This window comes from Triturus cristatus, chromosome 8 (assembly GCF_964204655.1).
Source record: "Triturus cristatus chromosome 8, aTriCri1.1, whole genome shotgun sequence".
NCBI lineage: Eukaryota > Metazoa > Chordata > Amphibia > Caudata > Salamandridae > Triturus > Triturus cristatus.
The window spans coordinates 370,194,887-370,221,720 of NC_140591.1; positions in this window are offsets into that span (position 1 = coordinate 370,194,887).

Below are 26,834 nucleotides of genomic sequence, written 5' to 3' on the forward strand. Positions count from 1 at the left end.
CTTGAAGCAATTGGGAGCCGTGAAGCGTTGTTGTTTCTGTATACTACTGCAACGGAGTGTTTGGATATATAAATATATATAAATATATATAAATTATCTACTGGCGGTCGCCAGTAGATAGTTATAGTTAGGACCGTGTTTCCATAGGAAATCCGCAACATTCTATTTGGAATAACTTTGGCGCCGGTTGACGAATCCTCGCGAAATTTTCAAAATAGGTGGGGTGCTCCGCTCCGCTTCTACCCTGAGAGTCTTGGGGGGATTCGTCAAGCGGGGGCTGAGAAAAAAGGGGGTCCCAAAACACGTTTTCCCCATGTAATTTTCCATAGGGACCTTTAGTCCAAGGTACAGCCCGAACGGCTGAACAGAATTACTTGAAATTTGGCAGAGAGGTAGTCCTCAGCTCAGGGATGTGGCTTTTGCATATATGGTGTCAATCTATTCAGTAGTTCCTGAGAAAATTGCAGTTAAAAGTACATAAATATCTATAGGCGCTCACCGTGCGCGCATAACATGCGCGAGCGTAATTCTGATTGGTTGTTACATGTTAGTCAACGTTCGAATCGGTCGAAATCAGGAAGTGTCGGCCGCCATTTTGTTTGTTTTCAGTGCGAGAGTGAAAAAGGAAGGTGGCGAACGTGAAAAGGGGGCAGGGTAGAGAGTTCCTGACCCCCTAGCCTTTGTCAGGGGGTCCCTGAAGGACCCCGAAGGCAGAAAAAAACATTTAAATTTTTTTTTTTTTTTAAATCGCGGGGGCGCGCGCACCGTGCGCGCACGGTGAAAAACCAAAAAAAATATATATATTTTTTTTTTAATACGTAGTTTATTGTAAAATAAATATATAAAAAAAATAATAATACATACATAACTTAGCATTTAAAAAACCGTACAAATTCACTGAAAAAACCATAGGTTTCACACACGTTATAGTAAGGAATTAGCATTTAAAAAACCTTGCAAATTCACTTAAAAAACCATAGGTTTCACACATGTTATAGTTAGGTGGATATTTCACTCGTTAAAAACCAATGAAATTCCCACATTATAGTTAGTTGAGATAACTATAACTCGCGCGCCCGCAATCCTCTGCTCATGACGTCACATATTACATCACTCATGACATGGTCAGTGGCATCACTCATGACATCACTGATGAGATCATCCTTGTGATAGAGTGGCGGTCGCGCGAGTTATAGTTATCTCAACTAACTATAATGTGGGAATTTCATTGGTTTTTTACGAGTGAAATATCCACCTAACTATAACATGTGTGAAACCTATGGTTTTTTAAGTGAATATATATATATATATATATATATACACCACACTGCAGCACATTTCAAGCAAGAACAGTGGTCAGCGTAATAATTCATTGCCAAAATATCAGAATCTTATTAAGGAGAGGGGGTCTGTGTGTCCACATATGTGTGAATGTGGGTATATGCATACTTTTTTTACAATGAAGTTCTCAATTGAGTGAAGTGGAGTCTACTTATCAGTGGGTACTCGTGCGCCCTGATTACGCTCAACCCAGAAAAAGGCGCCATATTTATTTCAACCAATGTAGGCCCTCACTTTTGTTGGAACCCTTGTGCTTTTTTTCACACCAGATAAATAACGTCACCCAACGGTATGTTGGTTATTGGGTACGAAATATAGCACCTATTGTGAAAGTTTTTTGAAGATCTTTATGGACTGTGTCAAACCTAGCCTGGTTAACAGGAGAATGAGGTGTCTCAGGTTTGCATGCTAATTTTGCGTTTACGTACGAATATGTCCAACTACTATGTTGACGCGGCTGCTGGATTGTGATTAAACTAAATATATATTACCTACTGGCGGTCGCCAGTAGGTAGTTATAGTTAGGACCACGTTTCCATAGGAAATCCGCAACATTCTATTTTGAATAACTTTGGCGCCGGTCGACGAATCCTCGCAAATGTTTCAAAATAGGTGGGGCGCTACGCTCCGCTCCTACCCTGAAAGTCTCGGGGGGATTCGTCAAGCGGGGGCTGAGATAAAAGGGGGGTCCCAAAACGCGTTTTTCCCATGCATTTTTCCATAGGACCTTTAGACAGGGCTACAGCCCGAACGGCTGAACAGAATTACTAGAAATTTGGCAGAGAGGTAGTCCTCAGGTCAAGGAAGTGCCTTTTGTAGGTTTGGTGTAAATCTGTTCAGTAGATTCTGAGAAAATAGCCTTTAAATCAATATATATATCTGTGGCAGCTTACGGTGCGCTTACGGTGCGTTTACCGTACGCGTACGGTGGCGTGCGCGAGCGCGATTCTGATTGGCTCTTAGATCTTAGTAAACATTCGAATCGGCCGAAACCAGGAAGCGGCGGCCGCCATTTTCTCTCTCGCACTGAGAGTGATGGTTAAAATATAAAGCCCAAAAACATGTAAAGGGACTGTTTAGACAGCTCCCACACACATAGCCATGTTGAGGTAGTCCCCAAAGACCCCCCAAGGCCAAAAACGGAATTTTTATTTTTTCGCTAATTTTGCCGATTACGCTTACCGTACGCGTTCGGTAAAAAATTATAAAAAAAAAAAAATTATCCACACTCTCCCCACCCCGTGTGCAATTGGTGGTTGAAGGCCAACAATTGTGCATGGCTTATTACCATTGCGATAAACTATAATATTTAAAAAAAAAATAATAAAAAAAAAAATTATCCACACTCTCTCCACCCCGTGTGCAAATGGTGCCCGAAGGGCACCATTTGTGCATGGCTTATAAAAATTACGAAACCTTAAAATATTACCTTTCAAAACGAAGTGCATCATATGTCCTCCATGTGCGCACGGTGCGCAAAGCGCATCGTGCGTACATGGCCCATCTAGCGTAACGTGGGCACGCGGTGCGCGTAGCGCACCTCGTGCCCACCGTGCGTGCACGGCACTAACTGCGTAAAGTGGGCGCGCGGTGCGCGAAGCGCACCACGTGCTTACTCTGCGCGCACGGTGCGCAAAGCGCACGGTGCGCGCACGGAACGAACTGCGTTAAGTGGGCGCGCACGCCACAAATGGCGTAAAGTAACTTAGCATTTAAAAAAACGTACAAATTCACTGAAAAAACCATAGGTCTCACACACGTTATAGTTAGGAATTAGCATTTAAAAAACCTTGCTAATTCACTGAAAAAACCATAGGTTTCACACATGTTATAGTTAGCTGGACATTTTACTGATAAAAAACCAATGAAATTCCCCCGTTATAGTTACTATAGGCAACTATAACTCACGCGACCGTAATCCTCTGCTGATGACATATGTGTCTTTATGAAAAAAAAATATTTGTAATATATGTATAGCTAAAATTTAATGGAAGAAGACATGGGCAAATAAGTGTCTAAATACAGTATTAGCATCAGCAGAGGATTGCGGTCGCGTGAGTTATAGTTGCCTACAGTAACTATAACGGGGGAATTTCATTGGTTTTTTATCAGTAAAATGTCCAGCTAACTATAACATGTGTGAAACCTATGGTTTTTTCAGTGAATATATATATATATATATTATTTTTTTTAAATGCATATTTTGGTGCTTCTTGCACCCAAATCCACATGGTACGGTAAATACCATACACTTTTTCTCTGTTAAATTCTGGCAGGATTCTCCTGCCGAAATTTAACAAAGGCTGAGATATTCCACATGCACAATAATTACTGGATCTAATAAATACCACCCAATTCCAGTAGCGGCCCGTGGTGGGAGTGCTGCCGGGCGCTGACGTGGGGCCAAATGCGATGCAGCGCACGCAACGAAATTTGTTTTATTAATTTATATGTTTACTTACCTCTAATCGTCCGTAATCCGTAGTTTACTACCCCCCACCCTGCCCCTTCCCCGCCGAACATCAGCGTCCGGCAGCACTCCCACCACGGGCCGATACTGACCAATTCCAATCACTGCGCAAATAGAGGAATGCAGATTAAAAGGTAATGTGCGGTGCATGGCAAAGCATTTCATAGGAAACCGCTTACTGCCACTGGTCCAACGTAGCTGCGAGATACTATTCACTTGCGCCATTACAATAAGTTAATAGTTGTTGCCTTTGCCCTCCCCCAGCTCAAAGGTCCTTTGCTAGAATGATTATACTGAGGAAAGTGACCTGCCCTGCGCACCTGCCGAACTGCTGGAGGAATCGCAGCGGCTTTGGTGACCTGATCACAGCTGCGCACATGATTTAAATACCAATTAACCTTGGCATCACAGGGCGTGCCATGTGGCCCAAGGACCAGCTACCTGGGTATCATCGGTTACATTAATGACCGAGTGAGTGCAGCAACGTGAATGCCTAGCCCAGAATCGCACCACCGGAGAGGCCTGTAGGGTAAGAGATGACTGTAACTGTGATGGAACAAGCTATCAAATTAGTATAACATTGCAAACAAATTTATACTCCGAGTGCTGGCCCCAAGCCAGAGAGATATCTCGCAGCAAATAGCCCCCAGTAATGATACAGAAAACTCATACTTGGCGAGTGGTGCACTGGGCAAGAAATCGATACCCAGTGATGTAAGTATCGCATGGAAGCCATAATAACGACCCGTTACGGGACACCATAGTTTCATTAGGCACGGAGAGATTAAGTAGTTTGCCTAGAATCCCGGAATGTTAAGCGCCCTGCCATGACTCGAACCCGGTATTAAGCCATCCACAGTGGTTCTGAAATCAACTTCAGGACCTTGCCCCCACTACCCTGCGTCTGGTTGGAGACCACAACTAATTAAAATGATGAGCAATTGCACGTGCAAAGGAGGTGGAGAGCAATACCTGGACACCCGTTAAATTATATATTAACGCAATGAGATTCAGTGCCTGCCTCGCCACTGTCCTGAACATTTCCCGGACACCGCAGCTCGAGGCCAGGAAACAACTTGAGCATTGACATATTGGAAAAAAACAGTATTCGGACCCTTGTCTATTTACTCTCGCATGATACAGCGTAATTCGCTGGGGTCTTTGCGTGCCTGACTGGAAGCTGTGCGGATGTGGAGCAGGGGGGGGCAAGTTTACCTGGGACACGCGGGGAGATTGGGACCCCTAACAGCATCCATAAACTGCACCGCAGAGAGAGTGCAGGCACCAACGCCACACTGAGGGCCAGGCACCCTCCCCCACGCTCCCACCCCATTCCTCCCGGACAAACTGGGCCCCCCAACAAGTGGACCGGAGCCAAGACCAAAGGGGAAGGAAGGAGCTGGGGGAGGAGAACATGCCATCGCACTCCCCTTCTGAAACCGTCCCCTCAGAGTCATGAGGAAAACAGTCCGGACATTACTTCCCTCCCATGCTTTTCAGGGGGCACTGCGGCATGCAGGACGGGGTGAAATGGCAGCAGCGGGAACTGAAGTCTCCGAAGAGACTGGAGCCATGCTCTAGCGCCTTACTGGTGCCAAAGTTTTCGACTGGAAATAACTTCTTGATCCCGAGCTGCACATGGCGGCTATTCCAGAGCTGGGAGCTACCCGAGGGAGGTGAGCGCTCTCTGGGTCAGCAGGGAAGGACGGGGCTGGGCGCTGCAGGTTTATTCAAAGTGGCAGGAAGGGGGTAGCAACTTTACAGAAGCCTCTCCTGCACGGGAGCGGGTGGGCGATGAAAGTATTTATCATGGAGAAGAAGTGGGTAGAGCTTTGCCTGTGTGACCTGGTGGGTAAAATGCTTATTTTGGAAACTCAGTGGTGCTAGTTCCAATCCCGGGTGTTACACAAGCGTGTGATCCTGGACACATTGCCTTATCTCCATGTGCTTTAGTCTTCTAAAACACAGTTTATTGGGCACAGTCACAGCGATGTGCCTTGCTGCAGACTCAAGCACATGGGCAGCTGCAACAATGAAGCTCATATTCCAAGTCTCGCCCGGGCTGCTGGGGCGGTGCCCCGACATTACTGAAGCAATGCGAGAGGGCCCGGACCCACCTTTGGCCCCCCCTCACGCCTGACCTGCAGTTTGACATTGAGGCTCATTGCGGTAAGAACCCCGCAGCTCCTGAAACGCTGCCAGAGGGATGTGTGCCAGTACTGGCATCACGCATCCAATCTGTCAACACGTATGCAGCAAACCATATTGTCACTCGGCTCCCTTCGCCAGACAACCAAGCAGACAGACCGTGTTCAAACTTGTCCCACCCTTCCTCATACCGGGTAAGCTACACATGCCAGCCTGCGACCAACTCTGGCCTCCCCTCAGGCACTATGTACCATGGAGAGGTGTGGTGCATCCTCGACACCTCCCAGTCTGGGGCCAGGCACAGCAGGGGAGCCCCAAGACCCCGCCAAATAGCGCTGGGAGCAACGGGCCCTACCGTGCCCTGCACTCAACAAACACGGCCGTCTTACGCCAGTAGTAGGGCCCCTGCCCTCAGCGAGTATCCCCATGACTTTATATGAAGAAAAGGCAACTTTAAACGGGGTTCTTCCAAATCAAGTCTGCCGCTTGAAATGGGTCTAGTGTCATGTCTGCGGTTTTAAATGACACTGCACTGAGGTATAGCAGAGCTGCAAAGAGGATAAATACATGGGCCTTGCCTCACCTGTCTGGAGTTGGCTTCACAGATCTAGTGCGGAAAAGACACGTGTCCAACAACATGTAAAACCAGACAGCCCATCTCATCAAAAGTGTTTTTTCTATCAGCATTTCTCGTTCATTGCCGGCTTAAGAGGAGCGCATGAGAACATCTCTTGAAAGACCACTTCACACGCACGCCATGGCACTCAGAGCCCTCCCGCTGGCCAGCCCTTCAGAGGCAGCCAGCTCACCAAATTGTAAATATGTTCTGACCACAGACAAAGCCGGCCCAGGGAGCAGTAAAACCCGATGTCTCACATCAGCCGATCTGCAAACACGCAGAAAGTGGAACACCCTGGCTGGACTACACGCATTGTCACTCCTCGCTTTTGGAGATGTGGATTTAGCTGACTGTGCTGCTCTTGTGTCCCCCCACCGCTCCGATCACTCATTAAAATGGCCAGACTGGAAGCCATAGCAACAAGCCCCAAAGGAAAGAGGTTAAGGGCTGGCATTAGGACTCACCACGACGAACCCGTCGCCTGCGGTACCTCCGGACCCAGCAACGTGACGCGACTGGACAGCGTGACCAGTGGGGGACAAAACAGCGAGACGGGCAGTAGTCAAGAGGCTGCACAGTGGGCGGGGGAAGGTATTTGTACCCTTGTCCTCCCCCACCCCACAGCCAGAAGTGACAAGGCTGACTGACCCCCTGGTCCCTGGACCAGGGAGCCTGGTATTCTGAAACCTGTGCCTTCCTGTGGCACTAAGGTGGCCGCCCTGTTGAGAGGTCCCCTACGTGGCCCCCCGGGCAGCCTGGCAAACACAGACACACTTGCTTGTATATGCATACAGGCACATACAAATATATAAAAATAGAAGAAAGAATCTACTCTCACATGCATAAACGCTATCACACACAAACAGCCAGAGGTATAATGCAGATTAAAGGGAAGTTAAAAGCTGTTCCCTTAACTCTGTGCTCTATGGAGAGTGAACAATCTGCGCAGATAATTGATGCAAGCTGCGGCTGCTGTTTACTTTCCAGTTGAAAGACAGTAGCAACCTACACACACAAATAAAGCGATCAACGGCTGAAAGATTCACCAATAGCCCGCAGACGTCCAAACGCAAATGCAAATCCATTCTGCAGATGGGAAGTGTTCAGAATGCATCTGCCTGGCAGCATGAGTGAGCATGATGCAGTGCACTCCTCAGCATGAAGTGATGTGAGGCAATGGAAAACACCAGTATGTGAAACTGCCGAAGTAGTTGCAGAAAAAAAGGACAAATCATTTTCAATACCAGTACAGTTCGTGCGTGCATTTTTATCCGATACTCATGGGTGCTCGCCGCGAGGTGCTATCATTTTTTGTATTAACGCTCGAAAATATAAACAACGATATTTTCCTTGAAAAAACATGCAGAACACAGAGGACTCCTGAACGGATTGTGGATTTGTAAGATTAAAGTATATCCTGATTGGGGTGCGCTCTGGCATTGACCGTACACGTTTCTTTTTTTAAATTTTCGCCCGAAATTCGTGCCGGGTGTGCGAATCTCGCCGATTTTTTTAATGATTTTTAGGGCCCTGGGGGTCCTTTTGGGACCCCCTGAGCAGGCCTAGGGGGGTCTGGGTGTTTCTACCCTGCTCCCTTTTCATGTTTTTCACGTTTCTTTTTCTGTTTTCTTGTGCCTCAGTTCTACCGGGGCACAAGATGGCAGCCAACACTTCCTGGTTTGTACTGAACGGATTTACACCATTTGTAAAAAGGTCGCTTTCTGAGCCAAGCGGTACCTTTTTTCCAAATTTGGTGTAATTCCGTTCAGCAGTTTTTGCTATAACTGTGTCTAAAGTTTCCTATAGGAAATTGATTTTTTGACCTCTATTTTTTTAACTTCTCATGAACTGCTGAACGGATTTACACTATTTAAAAAAAAAGGTTGCTTTCTGAACCAAGAGCTATCTTTTTGCCAAATTTGGTCAATTCCGTTCAGCAGTTCGGGCTGTAGCCGTGTCTAAAATTTCCTATGGGAAATAACATGGGGAAAATGCGTTTTGGGACCCCCCTTTTTTCTCGGCCCCTGCTTGATGAATCACCTCCAAACTTTCAGGATAGGAGCTGACCGGAGCACCCTAACAGTTTTGAATATTTTGCGAAGATTCGTCATCCGGCGCCAAAGTTATCGGGAAAAGAATGTTACAATTTTCCTATATTAACTAGGTCCTAACTATAACTACCCACTTGCGACCGCCAGTAGGTAATATTTATATTTATGTGATCAAGGCAGGGACCTGCCGAAACGCATCATGGTGACTGGTGATGTGTTACAATAAAATAAACTGCACCAAACCTGGGTCTATGCTCGTTTTATTTGGAAGAAACGGTTCAACGAGGTTTGTGGCATATATATATATATATGTATATATATACACACACACACACACATATATATTCACTGAAAAAACCATAGGTTGAGATTTGAGATGTCATCAGTGATGTCACTGACCATGTATTACCATGTAATATCTGACGTCATCAGCAGTGCATTGTGGGGGCGAGAGTTATAGTTAGCTAAACTAACTATAACGGCGGAATTTCTCTGGTTTTGTACGAGTGAAATGTCCAACTAACTATAACCTCCCTGAAACCTATGTTTTTTTCAGTGATTTTCTAAGGTTTTTTAAATGCTAATTTCTAACTATAACGTCCCTGAAACCTATGGTTTTTTCAGTGAATTTGTATAGTTTTTGAAATGCTAATTTGTAAATGTAATATTTATAAAACCTTTTATGTTTTTCGGTAAATTACATGTTTCTAAAAGATATTTTGTAACTCTAATATTCTATAATTATTTTCTTTTTTTCATTTTAATTTAATTATGTAATGTCCTATGTCTGTTAAAATATATGTATATATTTTTTTTTTAAAGTCGAGAAGAAGCAACGTTTGGTTTGCAATGGGTGCGCTGTTCTTGGCCCTGTGTAACGTCATATACGTATGGGATCAGGTCATGTGCGCGATTAGTATGCGACGGGTGTGCGGTGCATGGCCTTACGTAACGTCATATACGTATGAGTTCGCATTATGTGCGCATTTCGTATGCGACGGGTGCGCGGTGCCGGGACCTGCCTGACATCATATACATTCTGGGTCACGACTGGTGCGAGTCTCCCGTAAAGCACCCATCGCGTTCACACTAGGGGGCCACGCACCCATCGCGTTCACAACAGGGGGCCGTGCTGAGCACCGTGCTGGGGTCGCGACTCCAAATTTTTTCAAACAAAAATAAGTCCACTTCCATTAATTTACATTCGCCCAGAGGACCCCTTCCCCTGGAGCATGCCCAAATGTTTTTGTTTCTTTTTATTTTAAAAATAAGGAGGAGGGGGGACTGCCACCTCTCTCCCGGGCCATTTTGGGCCCCGGGGACACCATCTCCTGGGACCTGGCCTCATGGTTAGGGACCGTGAGGGGAGCACCTATGCCCCCACAGGCCCGCCGACTCCCTGTCTCCTGCGTGGGGGCCGGCATAGCTTTTCCACACAGGGAGCTGCTGACATGCAGCTCCCTGTGCGGAAAAGCAATCTGCTTTGGATTTTGGAAGCGAGAGCAGGAAACCTGCTCTCGTGTCCAAAATCCAAAGCAGAGTTTGCAATTACAGGGCGGGAGCCGTACGGGTCCCGCCCTGTCATTGCAAACAGCAGGGTACCAGAGGTGGGCACCCTGGGACACTGCAGGAGCCGGCCCTAGAGGGTGGCAGTCCCCAGGGCCATCAAGGGCTCCAGCAGGGGGCCGCATGGCCTCCCTCCTGACTATTGCACAGCCCCGGGAGGTGGTGGTCCCCGGGGCTCGGGGGTCTGTAATGGACCTGCCGCATTTGCATGATTAGTGCCCCGGGGAGGTGGCGGTCCCCGGGGCATGTGGGGGGCCCACCACAGGGTGTACACTTTTCCCCATCCACCCCTTTTCTGCTATGGAAGTCTGTGAATGCATCTGTACACGGCTCCCATAGAGTTCAATGGAAGTCGCTCGTTTGGGCTCCCGGAGCACGTCTCGCTCGGAAAGCCCTCCGGATCCGAATCATACGGAGGGCTTTCATAAAGAGATTGGAATCGGGCCCTTGGTTTTGAATTATATCTAATGGGCATTCAGGAACGAATATGCTAATATGATTATTTGAAACTACAACAATACTAATAAGAAGATAAAGTGTGCATATAGGACAACATTTTTTCTTTAAATGGAATCAATGAACTTCAACATACATTAGAATATTGAGGGATCATTGAAAGTGATTGAGTTATGTACTGTTTAATGCAATTAGAATGACCTTTAATAGAATCTCACAGTATAGCACTTATCAACCACAAAATATGTGATTCTTTCAGACCTGAAGAAGTGATTGGGATTACCGTGAAACAAGTGTTGGCTGAAACAGTTTTTTTATGGGTCTGGGAATTAATTAAATTCATATATGGACTGTAAATAATACGAAATTGGAATCAAACTTTAATGCTAAATAGTACTTGTCTTTAGAGATCATTTTATTCTCTAATGCAATAATTATGGTATTTTAAAAGTTTGTTTTCACAGTTTGATATTTGTATTTCTGCTATATAAAAATGTGAGTATAAACTGGATGTATGAACATGGATTGAGCTCCCAAACTATTTTAAATAGATAACAAATTGTTAGCTATGATTAGGGAATTCCTACATCCTAAGGTTTGAGAAATTTGAAAATAGTCCAACCTTGATGCACACTATTCTTATTTGTATAACAGTTTTATCCTGACCCAAAATCTGTCTTGAGAGTACCGATAGTTTCCGCTGTTCTAGGTTTAAATTCTCTCTTATTTTCCTGTGAAACTTCTTTGTTCATGGTCAATAAGAAATTAAAATTGTCTCCCATAATAATGGGGCCACCTAGCTCGGACAACTAAGGAGTAAAGTTGTTGCACTGCCTTTATCTGATAAACTATAGGACCATAATAGTTCACAAAATTGTAGACTTAAATTTCAACCACCACACTGATCCAGAGCTGTCTCCTTAAATGATCAGTGATGGAGTTAAACATTTCCAACTTTAATGTATGCCTAAAGAAGGTTTCCAATCTTCTACAAGCCACAACCGCAGAAACAAAGCCTGTGACACCCAATTAGCCACTGACTTGAATTTGGAGCTGTGAGATTTTAAAGGGGTTTCCTATACAAACAGTAAATCAGGATTGAAAGAACATAATCAATGCATGACAGCTTGAAATGTATGTCTGTTATTCACCCCGTTAACATTACACAAGATAACTCAAACTACTCCTAAAAAAATGGACTTCCTTATCTGCTACATATATTAATGTTGATTTTGAAAATCTCAATGTATGAGATACTATCATATTTTTGTATATACTACCCATGTGCACCCTCTTCCCATCCCTCCACCAAGCCCAACCACCATACAAGCTCTTCCCCCATGTTTCTCCTACTACATTCCTCGGGGCAGTACCTGCCCCAATCAGAGCGGAGTGGGAGACCACTCCTCTCACTTAAAGAATGCCATGGAATTGCACTAAATCATTCATCAATAGGGTAATGGGGCACCACGATGTCAGAAAACAGAATGCTATGTAGTTTTCTGTGGAGAGTTTCATAGGATATTGGTTTCATTTGGTTCAAGTGATGAATCCCTCCACCACATACTTGAAGAAAACAAGTCCTTATAAAGAGAGTGGCCCATATACCCTGAACGACACACCACATCCAAAAACAGACTTGACCCCTTGATTGTAGTGACATCTGCTCCCCTCTCCCAATTCCTTGAGAATGGTGAGGTAGGGTCAATGTTTAGTAGGGTCTGCTCTGCTCCACTGGGCTGATTCCATCAGTCCACCTCAAAAGAAGGAAATCCAGCTGTATCTGGTTAAAGAACCATTTCCTTTCATTGGGTGTTACATCTATAGTAACAAAACACCATAAGGAACACAAGACATTGTAGTGCTTGCTACAGCAACTGAGATATGGCTAGTAATGATAAAAAATACATAGTATTTGGATTTTGTCAGCATCTTAAGCTGATGCAATGATGAGAAATCAGCACAGCAATGTTTGAAGTACCATAACTCATCTTTGGGACTACGACATAATTAAGTGTGAAATTTGCAATTAAATCAATCCTGAAATATGGCTTAGAAGATCCTCAAACAAGTAAAGCCACAAGCCCGGGACTACTTATTCATAGTGGCTGAAAAAGGGCAGGCTGTAAGTCCTAGGCTTAGTTGACAGTCATGGGTGATAAACTAGAGCAGTGCATTTAAGTTGGGCCTTGTAGAGTATGCAACAGCATAGACTTTGAAAGCACCCATACTTATACCCAAATACACATGCAGAGTTTTGTTACACTCTTCAATGGAGTCAATGCCGTGCATTGCTAGTAACTGGACATCAAGTATTAATGCAACACTAGGGTGGTGTCAAATTGTGAGGAGTGGTTTGTGATTGAGTCAATCCTGGAGTAATCTAAGCAAGCCTGTTCAATTGCACCTTTTACAGAAGTAAATTGTGTAAAGTCCTCACAGGATGTTTGAATCCTGAGACATTTGAGTCATGGGTGACACGATGGTCTATGGAAGTTCTCAACATATGATAAAGCCCCAATTTTGCATTTTGTGGCTAGGACTACATACGAAACTCAAAGCTGAAATGTATTTGCTTCAACGAGTCACTACCCTGAATGAAGTAGCATTGTGTGATTGGTTTCTTGGAAAGGCCATTGGTTTGCAAAACAATTGTTTGCACCTCAGTGTTCTGAAAAACTACTTGATGCAAGGTTAGGACTCACACTGCACTCTTTGGACATCTATTAATAGTCAATTGAATAGTTTCAGAAATATACCACTGTCAGAGCAATAAGTTGTGTTACTTTTAGAAGCAGACATAAATTAGGTGCGTTGAAGTCACCCTCTTTTGATGTTATTGTATAATCAATGATTCTGTTAATGTATGGGAGGTATTCTAAAAATTGTCACCCCATCTGATCACTCATAAAATACTCTTTGGGTCATTACCAATGTAGCTATTTATATGTAGAGACACTTTTCCTACCAGAATAAGTGGGAGTGCGTTTGTCAGTAAGTTACCATGGTTGTGTAGGACCACACTTGTGTTATTGTCCCTGTAGGATAACCATTGACACTTTAACACAGTACTATGATCTGGATCTTGAGTGAGTTGCAGTGCCTGCAGAAAGATAATTAAGTGAGAGCTCTCACGGATGTAGCTGTGCTTGCTTTGAAAGAGAGTGTTTGAGAGTGCTCAGTCGGGGTTTGAGATGAATCTGTGTTGGAGCCAGTGCTGAATCCAGAAAAAGGTTGTTGGGATTAAGCCAATGTGTCCAGAGGGGTTGGGGAGATAGGTCACAGAATAGCCTGGAAATCGGTTCATCAGAGGAAAAGGGGGGTCCTCAGAGGTCTAAGGGTTAGATGAAACAGACAGTGGATAGATTTCTCAAGGGTTCTTCTAGCCTCGTGCCCCTTCTGAAGCCTGAGGTAAATGGTTTTTGGGTGCAAAATGGATTTGCATGCACAGGCACACAGCAAACATATTTCACAAACTCAGGGAAAATGTATCAGCTTCTGAGCAGGTTAGCATCCTCAAGCTTCTACCATATTGTCACTCTCAAGATGATGTAAAAGGGAGGTTTTGCGGCTACCATCCGGCTCGCATCTCATATGTAAACCTTCCACCTTGCCTGACTCTGTATCCAGCAGTGCTCCCATTCTGGAACTCATACTTCAATCATTTAGGTGTGGCCATAAAATGCACATAATGCAGAGCGATCTTGGCTAGCTTTGCTCAAGTCAATTTTACAAATGCACTCAACATAAGGTGTAAAACTCTGCGCAGTCTTCTGATTTCATGTTCTCTGAGCAAAGACTGTGATTGCAGTCAAAAATATTCTAATGCAACTGTTGGATGAAAATAACCTGCAATTTTAATGAAAGGTCTGGCCTGCACTGTACCACACTGATGTTTTTTCTTTGAGAAGAATTTGAATGGACACTGATTGTTCTATCTCAATTGTTGTCTAGGTATCATTTCCGAGTTGGGAGTGCAGCCCATTGGCATATTCAGTGTGGATTATTCAGTTTATTAGGTAGAATGAACTTATTGTGAGAAGTCAAGACATCAAATTCTCAAAGAATTTGCAGAGGCGCTTCCAGTAGTCCTCTTTTACTACTAATTTCAAGGAGTAAGCCAAACAGAGACAGCAGAAATTCACACTTGCAACAAAATTTTTGGAAATCAGGTCTCTTTCTTTAATGATCAAACTAGAAGTTTGAGGACTTAACAAGTAACATTTAACCGCAGAATTTATGTGGGAATAAAAAACGGATCTTTAAAAATCACAGCTCCCAAATTCTGAAACTTGTCACCAGAACCTGGCTTTTGCCTATTGGATGAGAACAAAAGTCAAGAGAGCATAATTAGAGATTACGTTTAATATGAGCACTCTGGCCTTACTTGGATGTATTTTAGTATGGCTCTTCCTTCATCTTGTTTTCAGTCTTTTAACACCTAGTATTGCAGATAGAGGAGTTCCATTCAAAGTGCTGTGATCCAGAATGGCCAGGGTGTCATTCACTTTCTTATAAAAAAATCAACTTATAATGCCAGCTGTTTTTAGCGAGGAATTGCATGTATACATTTTGAAACAATAGTGAACAGAGGTCACTCACAACACAGGGCCCCTCTTTCTATGAAAAAAGTTTGGACAGCTACATGGCATGGCTGACAGAATGTCCATTTGGACCTGGCTCTGTCACAACCTTCGACCATTTTCAGATGTTTGTTAACAACTTCCAAAAACTTCAAAAAACAGACTATCGCGTGATACAAATATCTGGATGAAAGCCCATCTACAGTCGATCCAGAGCATGGAAATTGTGCCATGTTATGTCAAAAATTGCCTTAATCATAGCTCACTCATGCAATATGCTTGCAGAGTCATGCAGCAAACCTGGCCATATCGGTCTCTGTGTAATGTGGGGCGTAGTACTCCTGCATGTGTTCCTTCCCTCACACTAGTGTGAGGCTACACCAGTATTGAAGTGCATTTAAAGCAGGAGAATCATTTCCCACAGAGGATAAGGTCACTCTGTTGATAGATTTCCCAGTGGTTGTGCAGTGGACATACATTGATATTTTTGATTCATGCATACCCTACTTTTATATATATTGGTGAGTCTATTGACCTGGACACCAAATAGTGCAATGGCTACATAATTTGACCTACTGCACGATTTTTTCACTTTTTTAAAAGTCTCCTCACACACCAGACAGAATAAAATATCATTTCTAAGGTAGTGTGAGAAAGACAGTTTTAACGTCACTATAACACTTCTGCACGACCATTTCTGATCACTACTGGAAAAATCAGTGGTTCCCTCCAGGTGGAGGAAGCATTACAAAAAAAGAGACCCAATGATAATGCTGACACGTATCAAAAAAGCGGAGAATCAAGATAAACCGCCATACGACCGACATTACGTGATTGAGGGTTCTCAAAGTACCAACCCAGGGTACTGACGGATAGAACGATCCAGAACCCTATTTTTCAGTTACAAGTGATCCATTCCCTTTTGATTATGAGTCTATTGAAAACACACATTACACACAATACAGACGTGTGTGTCTGATGCAGACTGATGATTAGTCTGGTTTCTGTCTCTCGACAAATGCAAATATTGAACCAGACAACTTTGTCGTGAGGGACCCTTTCACTCACAAGACGCTGAAACGCCGAAATATATCTCCTTTGACTCTTTGCTTGATTATTTGTAATCCTCAGTGTGCTATGTTGTATGCACATGTATGTTTGAACAACTCGGCTTAAGAACCAAGGAGCATTTATGGTGTTTTTTTGTATAATTTTTTAACGTTTGTGCACACACTTAATCACTGCGTTGTCTGCTCTTTCTTTTTATAAATCAAGACTGTAATTTGCATTTGTATGGAGGAGAATACATAACAGAAACAAAAACGTTTTCAGCATCCTTGTTTCTTCTTTTATACAACCCAAATGAGATTTTATCAGTATGCACCTTAAATAATACATTCACTGTGGGTTTACCCTGATTTACCCAAGAGGATTCCAGCTTGACACAAAGAACCCCAGGGTGGACTCTGTCAACATAACATTTGCTTGACTCATGGTCACCCTATTTTTGTTGTCCTCAACATTGTTCCTTTTTCAATTGCAACCAAAGGATCGAGGTATGTTTTTGCAATTAAAGTGTATGCTTATATAGAAATTAACTCAATGTCTTAGAGACTTACGGCCAGATGTATTAAACTCTGGTCACAAAATACCAGTCGCAATTGGTGACCAATATTTATGTGACTAGAGTACTAATTTGTGAAATGTCCTATGTACTAATAGGTCAGTTCAAAAATGACCAATTCCTAGCTGGTTGCAATTTGACCTACCTCATTAATATTAATGAGGTAGGTCTCAAATTGAGACCCACTTGTGATCGCAGCCAACTCAGGGATGGTGGCCTGCTAAGGTCAGCAGACAACTACATCTAGCATTGTTTTCAAATAAAGATTTATTTTCTAAAATGCAACCCATTTAAAAGAAAACAGGATGTCTTAAACAAAAAATTAAAAGTGTAATTTTCTTTTTTTAAGAGTGGGCAGTGGTTTATTGGACCACTGTCTACTCTTAATAAATATTCTTTCAACATTCAGAAAGTGAAAGGGTCCCTTGAGGACTGTTTCCCATTTGCAAATGGCGTACCACCCCCTTTGAGGAGGTCATAATGATTAATGTGTTATGACTGGAATTTGGTCGCAAAACAGTAATACACACCATTCCTATGCGGTATTTGGAAGGGACGTCATAAACATGCCACTTCCAAATACCAAATCAGTATTTGTTCACAAACTGAAAAATAATTCGGTATCATTTTACCAAATTGCAATTTGGATTTGATACATCAGAAAAAAGCCTTTTTGATGTTGCTTCTGCTAATTGGGCCGCTTGGAACTGCAAAAAGGCTTCAGGCACTTGAGATGTTTAAGTGCAGGTACTCATGCTTCAACTAATTTAGCCATGGACATCACGTAGGGGCAGTCTCAAGTAGCAGTTGATGTTTGGTGTCGCTAAAATGCCCTTAGCATCCCTGGTCTCATGGAATCGAGAAGGGATCAGCAGCAGGAGTACAAAGTAAAGAAGGTCTTGGAGCCCACTTTACTTTGTACTGTATCCATCCTTGCTTTATCACTAGCTTGCCATTGGCATGTAGAATATTGCATACAAGCATAGGTCGGTTTTAGTGATGAAACTTATGATGTCATCAGGGTCAAAGACTACTGCCCCTAGCATTATGGTGAGTCTCAATACAGCAACCAGCATGATACAATATCATACAATTAGACGTTTTTCAAATTTCACACAATGTCTTCTTTGTTGACCTTAATTCAATGTACTGACAAAACCCAATGTGTATTCTGGATGTGTGAAAGTAAACATTTTCTGGTTGTTAGCATATCTCACGGACTTCCAAGACAATGTTATTTTTTACGGTTTTGATTCTGTGATATTTTGACCATAAACCTGAAATTGTAGACTTCGGAGAGCTCAATTTGTAAAAAAATAATCTAATAAATTAAGGTAACCAAAGTTTTTCTTAATATCTGTCTCAGGCATTGCTAAATGCCCAGGTTGCTGAATACCATAGCTTGCTATTCTCAATTCTGCCCCTTTATTGCACTTTCACATGTTCTTTTTCATCCTTGCTGTATCCCTTTGACACTGTTTTCCCTTCTTTCTGTTCCTTTTTCATTTTTCTCTCTAGGTCTGGGATAAAGTCTGCAGTGTGGTTCATACTATAGCAGTGGACAACATAAATGTCGAAACTGTGCAAGACTGAGTCCACAAACACCATCAGGATATGTTGGCCTTAGTCCTGGCTAGCTCACAGTTCACCATCTGGTCCTCTAGCCTTACAAGGTACCGTATGGTTTGTGCAACCTCAGAACGTGACAACCCTGACACCCCAAGGAAATTGTAGAAACAAATCTCACCCTTTTGTTAAGAGCTCATGCATGTCTAAAGGGAAACACAAGAAATATTCAAATGGGCATCTAAAGCATTTATTGAATCAATAGAATACTCATGTAAAATATGTGTGCTGTAATGACTAATAGAAGGAAACATAACAAAGTAATCAGCATTACGAGAATGGTAAAGAAGAGAAACAGTTCAACCACTGAGCTGTTACATTGATTATATACATACATATATAACCATATCTATACTTCTACCAAGCGCTTCCTAACCTAGTGGAGTCAGGGGGTGCGAATCTTCCAGAATACCTTAGTGTGATCTAACTCCCCAGTTACATGTGGGTATGTTTAATCTGGGAGCCCCTTCTTTTGCAGAGCAGGCCATTGCGCTTCTCAGGAGGGTAAACAGGATTTAGCTGAGCTGGATTTCCGGCATGGGGTGAACTCTACACTGACAGCTACATCTCTGCTGTCTAAATAAAGGGTTGGTGTGATTATATAATAAACTTCACCTCTGCAACCATGTTGGAGCTCTGGTCAGGCCGTCGTTATTGATTCTACACTTGCATGGCTGTCGCTCAGTGGACAAGAACAGACATCCATATTTTGTATAGTGATCTTAAGCCTGCTACAGAATGTTCAAGGCCCTGATAATATGCCTACGAAGCAGTGTAAATGTAAGCAAATCAGTTTCAGAGAATATTATCCCATATGGGTATGCAAGCAAATGCGAGTCAAAGTCAGTGATGTCTACTTTAAACGTGAACATGTAAAATGGTGGTGTTCCTTGTCTGAGGCCTATGTAAGCACATGACAGTCTTGTGATAAAAAATAGATCCCAGACACAAAAAATGAGTGCAAAAATCACCTGGAACCACTGGAGCAGGCTAAGCAGCGTGAAAGGAAGTTTTATCCGTATATGAACTAAGTGCTTGTGCCTGATACAGGCAGTGTCTGAGTGCATTTATGACAAGTCAGGTCTGTTTAGGAGAATGATAGAAAATTACTAGGCCTGGGCCAAAATTTCGTTCCGTTCGCGGAAATTGCGATAATTTGACATTTTTGTGGTCCGCGGAAAGCGCGAAAATGTCAAAATTTCCGCATTCCGCAGCTTGGCGATAATTTGTTTCTTGCTCGCGCTGTAAAATAATACATTCTCACGCGCGCGCGATCGCCTTACCTGAATCCCTGCGTTCGCCGACAAGTTTTCTTGATCCGGTCGCGTTCTCCATGAGATGTTGTATTGTTTTTAGCCATTTGCGCTGTCTCACGACAGTTCGCGCCCGCAGTGACGTCATGCGTCGCGCGATCACGTCTTTCTTCTCGCGATCATGCACCGCGAGACAACTGAAAACAAGATGGCCGCGCCCGCGAGCAACCACATGGGTAAGTTGGCAAGCCGCAACCATGCAGAAAATCTCGCGAACATGCGGGAAAAAAACTTCCGCATCTTCGCGATATTTCCGCGTGTTTGCGATAATTTTTAACATTTTCGCGATAATTTGCTAAAGTGGATTTCGCAAATTCCGTCCACCCCTAAAAATTACCATTACAGCAATAATGCTTGTATTTGGCAGAGAGGACAATTTGGAGAAGGGAACAGAAACAGAAGAATATTTACAATTGTAAGTGCTAGGATTTAAAGATGCAGCTTTGCAAGGCTTCACGTACTGTTTTTAAACAGCAGAATGATTGTTCTCTGCCCATTGCCTGCATGATTTCCTATAGAAAATGAGGAAAAATGAGTTACAACTGCATATTTTCTGTTTTTGAAATACATTTTTTTGTGAAAATACATCTTTATTGTCATAAAAGTACCCACCTATCTTATGTTTCATAGCTCTAGAGTAATCCATTATCACAGGTTTCAGTAATCGAATATCTAGGTTCCTGGTAGTATATTTTCCAATGTTCATCCACTCCAATGCATTTCGATGAAAAGTTTACAATAGACAAAAACTCCCATGTTCGAGGAGACTCATTGGAGTTGTGGTAGGCTGAAATTATATTGGTTTAATCTACAGAATAGCCCAGAAGTGATTTAGGGTCCATTATCCCACATAGTGAACTGGAGTCATGGAGCAAGTTGCTTTTTAATTCATTTGTTTTGATTAAGATGGGAATTCAAGCAACCGGGTCTGAGGTTGCTTGTGTTCCCAGACCCGGGACATTGGGGCTGTGCTCACTGTGTCACAGGTCTCAAGCTACACCTCACTGATGAATCCTAAGCAGGCTGAATCTGGTATGGGGTTGCTTGTGGGGTCGAACTTGCCCACTGGGCAGTCTGCCTGTGCCAGAAGGGCTGGTCTAATGGTTCAGTGTGTGGGACTTTTTGGGCTGTTTACATGTCTGTTTTATGGTCCTTTGGGTCGGTTTTCAGTTTTGATTTCCATATTACCACAGACATGAAATGCATGCTGTCACCCCACTAGCATAACGAAACATATAGGGGCCCCATAGCAAACTACATGGATGGGCCCCCCTTCGGATTCAGGTGCTCTCAGGCCTGGGTACTGTGGTGAGGAGGTCCCCTGGAGCAGTGGCGTAACGAAACTTGAGGGGGCTCCCCTGCAAAGTACGTGGAGGGGCACCCTCCAAGCTCAATCAGGAGATCTCCGACCAAAGTACTGTGCTAAGGTGGCCCCCTGGAGCTTGTGCCCCCCCTGCACTGCTGGGGCTGCGGGGGCCTGTGTTACGCCCCTGCCCTGGAGTTCGGGAGTACCCCGTACCACAGGTGATGCAGGGGCCTATGTTACGCCACTGTGTCACACATATATTTCAAAATACCCATACATAAAGTGTTTGCGAGTTCAGTACTACCTTGATTTGCAAACAGGGACTCATTTGTTTTAGCTATTTTATTCGCTACTGAGGGGGGTTGGTTTATTTTGGCGCCTAAGTCTATTTTCTGTCACAATTCGAACATGGATGCTTGTATTTCCATCTGGATCTGGCGTTTGAGATAGATTTACTGTTCCTATTAGCCCACCAGCAAGACTGATTTGGATATAGCTGGACTCTGTCTAGAGTGACCTGGTGTCTGAAAAAGATAGACTGGATTGCAGCCCCACGCTATTGCCAGTGGCTGAGATTAATCCAACCATTTTGACCACCTCTTTGTTGTTTATTGCAACAGATTCTATGTGGCGCTTCTAAATAAATTACCAGTAATATTTTGGAACATTATTAACAATTATTATTTGAGAAGAATAGCAGTTAAGCTCATCTATGGGTTTATTTTATAGGTCACAAATGGAAGGACAAACATTTAACTCATCCGACTGAGTCAAAATAAAAGCTTTCTCGATTTGTTTTCTCTTGTTTTATCATTTCAGTATGATTTTCAGACTATTTTTCATGCTGACGAGTAAAAGTCCGAAAACATTTGAAAAATGCTTTTCAGGGGGATTAAAGCACATTCATATCATCTAAGCGTTGCAACTTTTGACACATTGATTGATTGACCAAATACTGTTTATTAGCTGTGGTCCTTTGGAAGTTTTAGACAGTGCCTATATTGTCCAAAGTCACAATTACAGATGAGTTTGTGCAAACCTAAAAGTTTCATTTTTTAGTTCATTTGATAAGTTCGAAATAATAAGATACCCTCCATTCTATGAAAACTGCTAACGTCTTGATTTGTGTATCAAAAGGTGCATAACAAAACTTACATTTCCTTTTTTACATTACTGGCCTATCAAGTCCCATTCAGGATTTCATATCAGTACCAGGGGCTACTAGTATGTTAATTTCCTATAATGTATGTCTAGTCGGCGAGAGCTGCATAATTATGCAGAACAATACTCAAATCTACATCTGGTTAGCAATCATTAGACAACAAAAACTCGTTCAACAATTCTTGCTCGATCAGCGTGATTACTCTTAAATGGTGTACACAGGAGTCAGAAGAATGCTCACAAAATCCAACAGCTCGAATATACTTAAATCTTCCGAAATTGAATTATGTGAAATTGGTTTTGAAAGCACCCTTTGACCCCATGAAAGTGAATGGCAAAATCTAAAGCATTTTCTGCACATAACAAGGCCTAATGCAACAAAGGAGCTGACTACCTGCAAAATCTGACCCCTGCGACACTGCTGGCAAGAACCTACTCACAGCTAACCTGTACCATATGCAGCAATATGACATAGCATTGGCCATCCAGGTCCCCAAGCACTAGAATGTTATGGAATGAGTCTCCCGCAGTGCTGCCTCGCGGGTCAAAATGATGTCCCAGGCTCCACCCAGTGAAACCAGGTGTGTCCTGACAGCATACCTTTCAGTTGTATTTAGAGCCACAAACAAGAATAATCACTGACAATGAGGTGGGGGGCAATGCAAACAGTTTCATGCAGCAGGATGAGATACATTTTCTCTACAACATCAGCAATACCTCTTCCTGCACAGCCTGACAGGGGCTCTGCTCATGACAGGGGGCTGATTGACCCTAACAGTGTTAAGTATCTACATCCGTTATCATAAAGAAATATTGATTGTCCCCATTTATACCATGTGCTTCAAAATAGGACTGAATCTGTGAGACTCTAATGTAAGACACGCTGCTCACCACTATTATTGAGGTTTGACCACTATAACTTAATAAGAATTACATGATTTTAAGGCTGATTACATTCAAGTATATTGGTAGTGCAGATCAGTTCTAGTCACCCAGCTCCGAATCATGCAGTACCAACAAAACTATTTGCTTCCATCTTTTCAAGAACCCCAAGAACTTTGAAAGACCCCATACATATTGCAGTCACAGCCAGTCCTAGCAACAGGCAAACACAATCTCCTTGCTCCACCATAACAAATTCTTCAGGCCGCTCAGTCACTAATACACCCACTGACATATCCACTCATACACACATACAGCCACTGACACACTGAGTCTGTCTCCCAAAGAGCTACTCACACACCTAGTCACTCGCCCATACAGTCAATCACACAACCACTTACTCACCTATGCAGATACACACACACCCTCTGACCTGCTCTTTTTTAAAATATTATTTTATTGAATTTTTGCACACTGAGTCAGAGCGATCAAAACAATCTTACACAATTATTAGTCACATATTAATGCAAAAGCAAATAATCGTTCAGGCAGGGATCAATTGAAGTTATCTTTCCACACTAACCCAATGAGTTTAATACTTAATATTACATCCATTGTAGTTTGGACCAAATCTTTAACTGCTCTGGGTCCACGCGCCACGGCTATTGCCATTTCACATTCATAGGTCTGTTGAAGTATGACCCGAAATCTGCATACTCTAGGTGATATTACATCAACCCATGCCCTAGCAATACATAAGTGTGCACTTACTATAATGATCGAAATCAGGGACCTAAGATTCAGGTTCCCTCCGGTCTGTAGACCAATTAATATTTCTTTGTTACTTAAACAAAATCTCAACCCCAACTGTGTGGATATTAATTGAAATAGGCTATTCCGAAATTCTTTTAGCCCTGGGCATTCGATAAACATGTGGACTATGTCTACTGCATATAAATGACATTTAGGACAATATACACATGATGAGTTCATAGAAGGTGTCTCTTTAGAAACATGTTCAGGTGTATAATACAGTATACATACCATCTTAAATTGTTTCATTTAAGATTAACAGATATTATTGCCCGGTCCAGTGTTTCCTGAGGCTCTTGTATATCAGTTACTATAGTTGTTAATCGTTGACTCCACTTTACCGCTACCTGTGTGTTATCATCTTTAACATGATTCATTTTTATAATATTACATCTTCCCCATATGCTCAAAGGGAGGCGATGCCATTGTAGTAGCTCAGAAATAACTATCTTTAAAAGCGGCTCATAGTTAAGAGTAACTATATTTTCCACTTTGTTGCTAAGCCGAACCCCCAAGTATGTGGCGCTATCAGTGACTCCCATTGGTGAAGTGGGTGTCCTAAAATTAAGGATTTTTTTACGTTTTGGATAGATTAAGTTTATATCCAGAGAAAATACTGAATGCTTCTGCCTCCTTAGATATAAGGTCAATAGCTATACATGGGTTGATGGCATCTACTGCAATGTCGTCTGCATATTTTCAGTTCAAATCCATTTCATCTTAGTGGCTGTGTGTCCTGGTTCAACATCAGGCGTTTGATGTAGGGTTCTATATAGAGAGCAAACAGCAGTGGGGAAAGCGGGCATACCTGACGCGTCCCCCTGAATATAGAAAATATATTGCCGGCCATTCCAATTCTTGCCCTTGGATTCTTATATAGTTTCTGCACTAATGCTATGTACCTCTCCTCAAATCCAAAAGCCCCCACAGTCTCCAGAGCGATTCCCAGGTGACCGGGTCAAATGCCGTCCAGCATTATCATTCCCATTCGGTCTTGAGTTTTACCGGCAACATCAAATGCTGCTATTGCCGTGCTGATGAGTGACGTAGTATCCTTTCCAGAAAAAAACCTGTGCTATTATTTGGAGACCAGCTCGTGCATAAGAGGGGCAAGGCGCGTAGCTAAAAAATGTATATATATCTTTGCATCTGAATTTATCTGAGATATTGGGTGAGAATTCCATCTGTCTTTAGATGGTTGCTATTCTTAAGAAAGATGACTATGTTAGTCACTCCCCATGATGCTGGGGCTTCTCCCCCACTATATGTGTAGTTTGTCAATTCTAAAAATATTTTATAAAATTCTAGAGGAATAGTATCCTTCCCCGCTGCTCTCCCGGATGGTAAGTGCATACAGCCGCCTCCACTTCGCCTAGCCCGATCTTTGCTTCTAACATAGAGTCCTGTGTAGAGTCTAACCTGTGAATCTGAGTCTCTCCAAGGTAGTTGGCTATGATCTTCTGTTCAATGCTGTCTGGTTTGCTATAAATCTTTTGATAAAAAGCAGCAAATTGATCAGCAATTAGCTGAGGGTAATTGCCTCTGTTATCTCCTATGATAGACTGAATAGTGTTATAGACTTTTTTATTAGCGACCTGATGGGCCAATATGGGCCCCACTTTCTCGTCATACCCATATTGATACATCTCAACAGGGTTGCTTGTGAGAACTGCCTGCGTGTGTTGCAGCTCTAAGTCTAAACATTCCTTCCGTGATGTAGTCAGTTCCAGTTGCATACATCTAGTCTGCATTAAAATAAATTGGAGTTCAGCTCCCCTGATATAAGTCTTCATGCAGTCCCATATGGCGGCCAAGGAGGCAGTGCCCTTGTTAGTCTGAATAAATTCAACTAATAAACTTTTTAAATATCGTTGATATTCCAAATTATTAAGCAAATGTTGAGGAAAAGAAAAAGAGCGAATTTCTGATACTGCTTGTGGAGACTGCAGAATCAATATGATAGCGTTGTGGTCAGATATAATCTTAGGCCCCTCTAGCATCTGCTCTCTTACAAGTATCATATTGATTCATGGGTATTGCCTGTGGGGAGAGGAGTAATAAGTATAAGTGAGTATTCGGGGAGATAGAGTTCGCCATGCATCCTTTAACCTATCTAACCTCTTCAATTTCCATAATCGAAACCCTAGTTTTAGTAATACATATAATAAGTTGACGATTAGTGGAGTTGCTATTATACTCCATGACACAATTAAAATCACCCATTACTACCAACTCCCCTGCCCAATCCAGCAGTTGTAAGTTAAGAAAATCAAATATATCAGGTTCATCCAAGTATGGGCCGAAAACCAGACAGATAATGTATATCTGGGTGTTTAATCAGCAGCTGTGCAATGGCCCACCTACCCCTACTATCGGAAGAGGTTTTAATATTTTAGCGGCCAGACCCTTACATTTCATTATAGCCACCCCCTGTATAGACATTGTCTGGGATGTACAGGCAATACTATCATATCCCAATTGGATTCAATATGACTGAGAGGTTTGTGCCACCAGAGCATCAAAAAAGTGTGCTCCCATGGCGCAAAACTCTCATAAATAAGCTCCAAAGGTCATTCAGTGTGTGTCTTTTGAGCATATTGCAAAATTTGAATGTAACCAATTACACAGGTGTAATTTAAATTTTGCTCAAGCTTAGTCCTGAGAGAGAATTTGGAGGAAGCTAGCAAACAGGAGACTGGAAGAAGGCCCCATAATAATCATAAAAAGGATGTATACCAATACTACCACTCAAGTAATGACTCAATTGAAATGGAAATCTGAGCTGATCCATCCTAATCACTTGCAGAGTAAAGCATCAAACCCTACGTGCCCCCTTTATTTTGCCCCACAGTAATGATTTACCTTCGGTTGAAGG